We start from the raw sequence: 9,637 nt of genomic DNA, 5'->3' as shown, positions 1-9,637 counted from the left end.
GGGCTACTCAAATATTTTACGTTTTTGATACTAAATTAACATCTGAAGTATAACTTTTTATTGTTTTTATATTTTTCAATAAATTTATTTTGTTTGTACAAAATAAAAAAATAATTTTTAACGATACAATAGTCTTCGTTAGGCTTAACATAAACGAAAATTCAACGCGAAGCGACACGCAACGGAGAGAAATTTCAACATGGGATAAATTAATATATTTTTTCGTACATGATTCGTTATCCGAAATATAAGTTATCCGAACCACCCCAGTCCCCAATTGATTCGGATAAACGACGCTCTACTGTATTTAAAAAATTATTCCAAATTTTGCCAAGGATATTTTATATTTATTAAATTTTTTTATCTGTACATAAAATAAAATGCAACAATTCATTTTATTAAAATTATCCAAGAAATAAAATTGATAAAGATAAATACTAAGGTGATCAAATACTTTGTTAGCTATTTCTCACTTGATGAGTGGTTGGGATTGATAAAGTTAATTAATGTTTAATCTAATCGTATTTTTACTTATATTTAATTGTTAAAATTTTAGATTGCATTATATAAGAAATTCAAGATTTCGCAATGAAATACAAAGTATTATTCTCATGTCTAATTACGGATCATTATAAAATTGAAACGTCATGCTGACATAGTCATTCAACAAACAACTTTTCCTGCATTAATTAAAGATTTGGGCCTACTTGCAACACTTTCTCTTTTATTTGTATTTCGATGATCTAAGTAATACATCATTGAAATATAGGAAATTTTCTAAATAACGAATTTGATGAAGGGTCCAATATTCTCAGTAATATAAAGAAAATTCTATAGGCCCACCAGTGGCCAAGCAGTTCCTACCCTGAACACTGATTTCTCGGTGGTGGGTTCGCGCCTCGCCAGGACGAGCTGGCTAAGTGGAATTTTCCGTGTTTTCAACACGTCTTTAACGCCTAAATAGAGGCCAGTTAACTTTACAAGACTTCTCGGAAGGCATTCCCTCCTAAGCAGATTCTCCAAGTGTTGCGTTGCCGTAACTAACCAAAAAAAAAAAAAAAAAAATTCTATATGTGAAAATTAACAACAAATGATCAATTAACACTTTGCCAGTATGTAACGCATTTAAATATACTTTCCTAATACAGCGTGGGCAAAACTGAAAATATATGACACTTGTATAATTTCTTTGCACTTCTGTTATAAATCGTTTTAATAGCTCTCCAGGCTTTTAAAAAATTCTTTCTTCCCTGAGGGCACTAAGAGGCCTTTTTAGCCCATTATGGGCTCAACTAGGCTAACAATAAGACAGCTAGGTTTTTCTTTTTTCTTTTAAATTCTTTCCGCTCTGTGGGCATTAAGAGGGCCTCTTTTACAAGCCCATTATGGATTCGTCCAGGACCATGATGGGGCGGCCGGGTGGTGAGGGACGGGGCCCGACATAGCCGAACGGATCATCTCCCGAAAAATTCCTGGGAATTTTTCGACCCGTCTGAATTCGATCCTGGATCCCCCAAAGCGGTAGGCTGCAACCTTGACCGCTCGGTTATCGGCCGTCATGGACGGCTAGGTGGTGAGGGATAGTGACCAATATACGCGGATGGACTCACCACTGAAAAATTTCTTGGGTTTATCGGCCCATCCGGATTCGATCCTAGGTCGGTCCTCCATAATAGCTAATTAAAAAAATCAAACGATCTTGATTCAAAAACATTAAATTTATATATATATTTGATAAAAATTTCAATATATTATTAATAATTACATTAACTAATAAAATGAAATAATGTGGTTAATAATTGCATTTTGCGCTATAATTGGGCGGTATTCCGCATCACTATTTCTCAGTGAAATTTCAAGAAATTTGGCAATAACAATTTTAAATATCGGTTTTTATATCGAGCAGACGAACATATGGGTATGTAAGTCCAAAATAATATTGCTTTTAATAATTATAAACTGAATATTATGATATAAATCAAATATTTATTAAAAAATATCCAACATCTTTAAATATAAAAGTCTAACTGAATCTATATTTTTTGTAAAGGTAATTAAAATTGTTGGCGGTAAATGAAATTAAAATTTAAGGCTGATGAATTTTTAAATTATTCATTTTTAAATGAAATCTTCGTTAACGTAAACAGGAGAACTTCCCAAAAATTTCGTTTGCAATTATTTACACCGATATTCAGCGATGGTTTAAGTTGATTTAAATTTCATATTCACTCTTTCATTGTCTTACTTATTTAAGATGTCCAAGAACGAGAAATGTAATTTTGACACGAGTAACTTAATGACGCAATTAATTCATTATGGTTCGTTTTACGCGGGAGTTGCGTAAAACAAAACCATATCGAGTAAAAAGAAATTCCGCATAAATTTATGCTTTATTTCAAGTGGACCCAAATGATTGCCTAGATCAGGGGTGGCAGGCGGGACAATTTTCAGTAGCACTTTGATTGAATAGAAATGAAAAAAATTATATTTTAATTATTAATTACACATTTAAATGGAAGTCATAGTTCAGTGAAGGCCATGGTACATTAAAAACAAATCTCTTGTTTGTATATTTCTATTATGGTGCATGCATTTATGTTCCATTTCATCATCTACGTGTTACACAAGCGCTTCATGTGTAAGAACATAATTCAATTAATGAGGTAACCTCAAAATTATACATTTGTGAAGTCTGTTATAACCGGACTAATTTTGATAACATACATAATAAACTTGGAATCGTGTTGGCACTCTGTGTAACACTATAACTTACATTCAGCACAACATTGCCGAAAGGTTGCCGACACCTGGCCTAGACATTTATGCAACCTTTTATAATTTACAGAAAAATGTTAGAATGTATGTAAAATGTTTTACTTAGGATTTTACTATAATGAATAATATTTTAGTCTAATATTTCTGAATATATAGATCAAATAATACTATACTGTATGGAGTATACTACTAGAGTAAAATACATGACAAACCAAAGTTGCAATATTGAAATAGCTGCATAATATATTTAATAAAGCTTTTTTTACTACTAAAACTTTTAAAAATTTATTTACTTTTTAAAATGTTTTTAGAATCTTTATCTCTTTTAGACTTTGTATAAACAATTAAAATTTACTGTCTTAATTTTCATATGTTTGCAACATATGAATTTTTCTATTCTTCCTCCTGAAACATACATTTGTTAATTTAATGCATTTACAATTGATTTGAGTACTAAGACATTATTTATGGTAAATTGCATAATAATGACTTTTTTGCTATTTATCAATCCTTTTAAAATTTATTTAGTTACCATCTGTGGTTCAACCAGAAGTGTTTTTCAGACTTAATCATGGAATAAGCATTTTGATTATGTAAGTCATTCATTCCAAGACCAATAGATATGCAGCAATTTCAAAAAACAATAATTTCAGGTCTTCTAGTTAGTAATTCAAATTTTTGAATTTAAGGATGATCCACATATAATAGATTAACAAAATCCTAATATAAGTTTGGCAAACTTGAACATCAGCAAAGTCAACAAGAAAAAGATGCAAATAAACATTTACTAATTTTTATGCATGCTTTTCCCTCATTATTCTTAAAAGTTATTCATAAAGGGATTATTTTGGTATAAAACTAAATTTTAATTTGAGAGAAGAAATAATTTTTTTAATGAACAGTAGTTTCAATTTTATGACTTTTTGCTTAATTTATTTTCAATAAATTACTAGAAGTATAATAAATTTTATTTTTTACTGACATAAATACATTCAGTAAAATTTCAACTTCATATATCATTTGTATCATAAAAAAGAAGTGTTGCTGCTCCAAAAATAGTATCAAACAGTAAAGATGCTTTGTTTATGGCCAAATACCAAAGATAAACTCCTAATATAAAAGTATAATCTAGCTAAATAGCATTGCATATACTGTGGTGATATACTCCAAATACACAACAATATAAACATCGCTAAACCCGATGTAATATAGCTAATCATCAAACATATGCCGTAAATCCATCGGGCTAGTTTTAAGGCTAATTACTAAATAAATTACGAAGTCTAAATTATTTAAATTAATTACTTTATTTATAATTATTAATATTAATAAGAGATGGCGCCTAACGCTTACCTCTAGTGCCAAATTGACTTCGTAATTTATTTAGTAATTAGCCTTAAAACTAGCCCGATGGATTTACGGCATGTTTGATGATTAGCTATACACAACAATCTACAATTAACCAATAACCAGCGTGAAATTCTTCAAAAAAAATCAGCGAACATTTTTGATGCCCCTCCTGGGCTCTTCTTCAGGCTTATTTTATATCTTCCGTTATAACTGGATTCTTTAATTCAAATGTTTTTTAAAAATTTAAAATGTGCCCTTTTCCGAAAAAATTCCAAAAGTGGAAGGAATCCACGAGCTATTTCAAATATAATTTTCTACCAATGGGGATTCGTTATGTGCAATACCTTATTTAAAATTATCTTATAAAATATATTATGATTTATCGTCAAGTAAAAATTGCCATGCTGTAGAGCGATTCATTTCTTCTTTGAAATTAATGCATGTGGGTTTGCAGTTGGCTTTAAAGATTTCCATTGCTTCCAAAATTCTTAGTTGCCCCTGATGTTGGGTGGTGTGGATAACATGCGCTACATCAAAGACTTTATTAAGGAATACTTTATTAATGAACGGGAAGGCCAATTCTGACCCTAACAGACTTCCAGGAATATACAGTATTCCATTAAAAGATAACAGATGAGATAGGCCTTTAGTGTATATCGGATCCACCAAACGTTCATTGGCCACAAGATTAAAAGAGCATAAATCCAACATCACACACAATAAATGTACGACAACCCTATCTGTGTATGCAACTAACCCGGGCATCACACCTATCTTCAATGAAGCGCATGTTATCCACACCACCCAACATCAGGGGCAACTAAGAACTTTGGCAGCAATGGAAATCTTTAAAGCCGACCACAAATCCACATGCATTAATTTCAAAGAAGAAAAGAATCGCTCTACAGCATGGCAATTTTTACTTGACGATAAATCATAATATATTTTATAAGATAATTTTAAATAAGGTATTGCACATAATGAATCTCCATTGGTAGAAAATTATATTTGAAATAGCTCGTGGATTCCTTCCACTTTCGGAATTTTTTCGTTTTAAATTTTTTAAAAAACATTCAAATTAAAGAATCCAGTTATAACGGAAGATATAAAATAAGCCTGAAGAAGAGCCCAGGAGGGGCATTGAAAACATTTGCCAATTTTTTTTGAAGAATTTCATGCCTGTTATTGGTTAATTGTAGATCGTTGTGTATTTGGAGTATATACAACCCGGTGTGGTGAGAAAGTACATTAAGTGGTGATATACCACTGGTAGATTATGATAGCTAAAGTGAAAGATGAAAATGTTTCACCAGTGATACACAATGTTGCAGATGTGTTAATTATCTAATACTTTGCTATTTAAGTTAAATATTTTGTATTCTATAATAGTTACTTATAAAGATTATTCTTTTACATTATTTTTTAAATAACAAAATTAAATAACTTAGGATATTTAAGTTTGCCTTTTTTTTATTGTAAGTTATCAATGCATCATTATTGTATAAGTTAATAAAGTTATTAAATTTTCTAAATCTAAATAGTTTTTTTGCTTTGAATTTAAACAAATTTAGATTTGTTTGATTAAAACTAGTAATAAATTCAGTCACTGTAAACTTATTGATGTTTCTATTGATTGGTATTTGCCTAAAATGAATTTTTCACTTAGGGAAAAAATTAACTTAAAAAGGTAAATTGCAGTAACATTATATGAGATTTAACAATAAGCTTATAATCCCTTTTTTTTAAGTTATTTAATACAAATATACTTTATTACACATATGTAGAATATTATATAGAATATTAATGCTCAATCATACCAATATAGAAATACCAAATAAAAAAATGAATGTTCTAAGGAAGGGAATTGATTACAATGGTTTCACTGAAGTCCCAAAAGAAAATTTAGTTGTTGATATAGAAAATGTTGTGAAAAATATAGATGACAAGCACCAAATGGAAATAATGGAAAAACTACAAGATATAATAATAGGATATAAAATACCAAATAAGCTAAGGAAAAATCTATAAATTTAAAAATCACATGAAAAAAGTAAGTTTTTTTTTTGAGATTACATAATCTAATAATGGTGGAAGTGGACAAATCAAAACAATTAGTCATATTGACTGTAGAAGATAAATTTAATACCATTATTAAAAATATTGTATAGTAAGGGAGAATATTTACAAAGAACTAGAAGGTGATCCAAAGAAGGGAATACAACAAGAATAAAGAAATACACAGCTAAGTTGATAAGAGAACAATTAATAACAAAAGATGAAGGAAAATATATAAGTATTTTAGGTTGTAGATGACCAACTATAAAAATTAGAGTGAAAACACAAAGACCCTATAAGCTACAGACCATTAATGGATATTATGTTTATATAAAGTGGAATCTTTTGTAAAAAAATAAGCTAAATGAATTAACTATATTGGATGTTAGCATTAAAAATATAGATATATTACTAAATAAATTGAAACTAATAGATATTAAGCTCAATTCAGGTTAACATCACTAGATATTAAAATAATGTATCCCTCAATATCTTTGAATTGAATTATAAATATGTTAGAGAGTATAAATTTCCCAAAGTGGCTAATTACATTTGTGGTTTTTGTTATCCAAAATAACCACTTTATAAGTGATGAAAAATGATACCCTGAAATATGAGGCCTCCCTATAGGATCTAGGATAGCTTTGATATTGGCAGAATTATGCATGCTAGAATATGACAGACACATTAGTCAAATATCAGGAATTGTTCTATATAACAGATACATAGATAGTAATGTTACATATGAAAATAATATAGTTAATATAAATAATCTTGTGGATAGTATTAATAAGATAGGCTCGGATATACAGTTTGAGATATAAAAAGAAAATAATAATATGATACCATTTTTAAATATAACAATAAAAAAAAAAAGATAAATTAATTATACAAAAATTTGAAAAAGAATGCAACGTTCATAAAATAAATTATTATTCTGAAATACCAGAATATATAAAGAAAACTACTTTTAATAATATGTATATTGAAAAAATTTAACACAGGAACACTAATGAAGAAATAAAACAGGAAGAAATATCTAAAATTATAAACATCTACATAATGAATGTATTTCCAAAAAAAGATAATTAAAAATTGGTTAAAATCTCAAACTGAAAATCCAAGAAACAATCAGAGAAAAAAGAGAATATCAAACTCTTAAAAGGCATATATAAAAGACATTTTTGAAAGAATGAAGACAATATTGACAGGTTATGATATCCAATTAATTCCAGAATGCACTAATACTATAATGTCTTGGATTAATAATAAAAAAGATTAGAAGATAGAAACAATTAATAGTACTTTTGAACAGTGGTGTGTTATATTGAACAGTATGTGGTGTATAAATTGAATTGTAATTGTAAAAATCTGAATATTTACATATGGGAAACCAGATGACAATTAAAGACGTGTGTACAAGAACACATTAAAGCTGTACAGTATAATAGTGATTTTTCAACAGTCAATCAACATTGATGTAAATATGAGTGCAAAATTAATAAAAACTATAAAAATAATCAAAAAAGAAAAGAATACATTAAAAAGAAAATTATTTGAGCATATTGCTATAATAAAAGAAAAAAGCAGAAATAATAATTTGATAAGTGATAATGATGGTATGAGAATAGATAATAGGTAGCACAACTACTATTATGCCAGGGCTGCATAGTCTAGTAGCTCAAGCCATATCAGCTCATAACCAACCAACTATAAGTGGTTAGTGCAGTTCATTGGGTTACAGTACTAATGAATTTGACATGGTAATAATCAATAAGGATATGTTAACTGAAAGGTAGATTATAATTAACTTCTTGTATAAGATAAACTTTAATCTAATAGATTTAATGTAACTTATAGTCTTGTGCATGGTGATACTGAGGTGTATTGTGCATGTTTATGATACAAGTATTAAAGTTCAATACATTACTCCAAATGGGAAAAGGTAATAAAGGACTTTTTAAGATTAGTTGGTGATTTAATTAAATTTAGACTAAAATATATGATAACTAGTAGATGAGCCCATATTGCCTGGGCAAAAAATAACGACGACAAAGGTTAAGATTATTAGATTATTTTATACTTCTAATTCTTCTATTATATTATTTCATTTATATTTACAAAGGTTTATCACTTTGTAACCCACTGTGTTGTGTAATATATTGTCAAGATATTCACAGTGCAATTGTAAAACTGTTGACAGCTTAGTGTACCGTTTTTTTTAAACATTTTGATGGTTAATAATTTTATCATTTTGTACATGTGAGTGTACATTTTTTAGGAAAATTTTTTGCCTTATATTTAAAAGATGTTCATGTAACTGATGAGGGTCATTAACACCAGGGGCCAAAATGCATTTTAGGAGATATATAAGGCATTAAGAGTTTCATATGTGTGATAACCCTTTCATTATAGTAATATTCTATGTATGTGTAATAAAGTATATTTGTATTAAATATTGTATGAGATATTTTTTAATCTGAAATGCTGTTTCTTTTACATTTAAGTCATAATATATACAAAAATTTGATGATTTAAAGTATGAAAATATTTTTACATAAAAAGTTTTATAAATTTTTATATTAATAGTCTGTTTATTAAAAAAATAATTTGTTTTAAATATATTATTTATTAAAAGATAAATTTTGTTATATTCAATGTTATTGTTATATTTACAGATTATTACCATCATCTACATAAACTTTAATGAATAAAATAAATCAAACATATATATGTAATAGAAGAAATGAATGCTTCTCAAGAGACCTTATCTGCTGATTGCCAAAATGCATATTCTGCATCATATATGTTGCATAATAATGTCAGCCATTCAGAAGAAAATTTAGCTCATGCATTGGAATTAGGAATAAACAGTTCAACTGAAAATGTGTCATATCAAATTTTTAGAGAAATTCTTGATCAATTAAAAATTGAAAAAAATTATCGTAAGAGCAACTGTGATAATTATTCTTTCCATCAGAAAGTAAGTTATTGATATGGGAATTATCTATATATATAAAAATGAATGTATGTCTGTCTGTGTGTCCTATGTCCTTCATGCATTACCACACCGTTTATCCGATTGCCATGAAACTTTGGGAAGTTGTTTAATATACTCCGGCGAAGGTTTGTGGCATAGTACGATTGCCATGAAACTTCGGGAAGTTTTTTAATACACTCCCGCGAAGTACATTTATCCTACGATAGATGGCGCACGTTTACACGAGCATTCGCGCATAGTGTGTTTGATCGATTTCAAATTGTGAAGACCATTTCCCCCCTTCAAAAATATATATGTCTCTATATATGCATTTGTGAACTGTTATTTACGATATTTGTAATCATTTTTGTTTAATCACTTTATTTCGACTTTTTTTGCTAATTATGTTTTCGCTCGAACTTCGTTAAAATCTTAACTGTACCCCGAACAACGACCGAAGTTGTAGGAAGAAATTCG

Source organism: Centruroides sculpturatus, unplaced genomic scaffold, assembly GCF_000671375.1.
Source record: "Centruroides sculpturatus isolate CEXI.00-Female unplaced genomic scaffold, Cexi_2.0 scaffold172, whole genome shotgun sequence".
NCBI lineage: Eukaryota > Metazoa > Arthropoda > Arachnida > Scorpiones > Buthidae > Centruroides > Centruroides sculpturatus.
The sequence above is the reverse complement of the archived record's forward strand: the minus strand, read 5'-3'. Positions refer to the sequence as shown.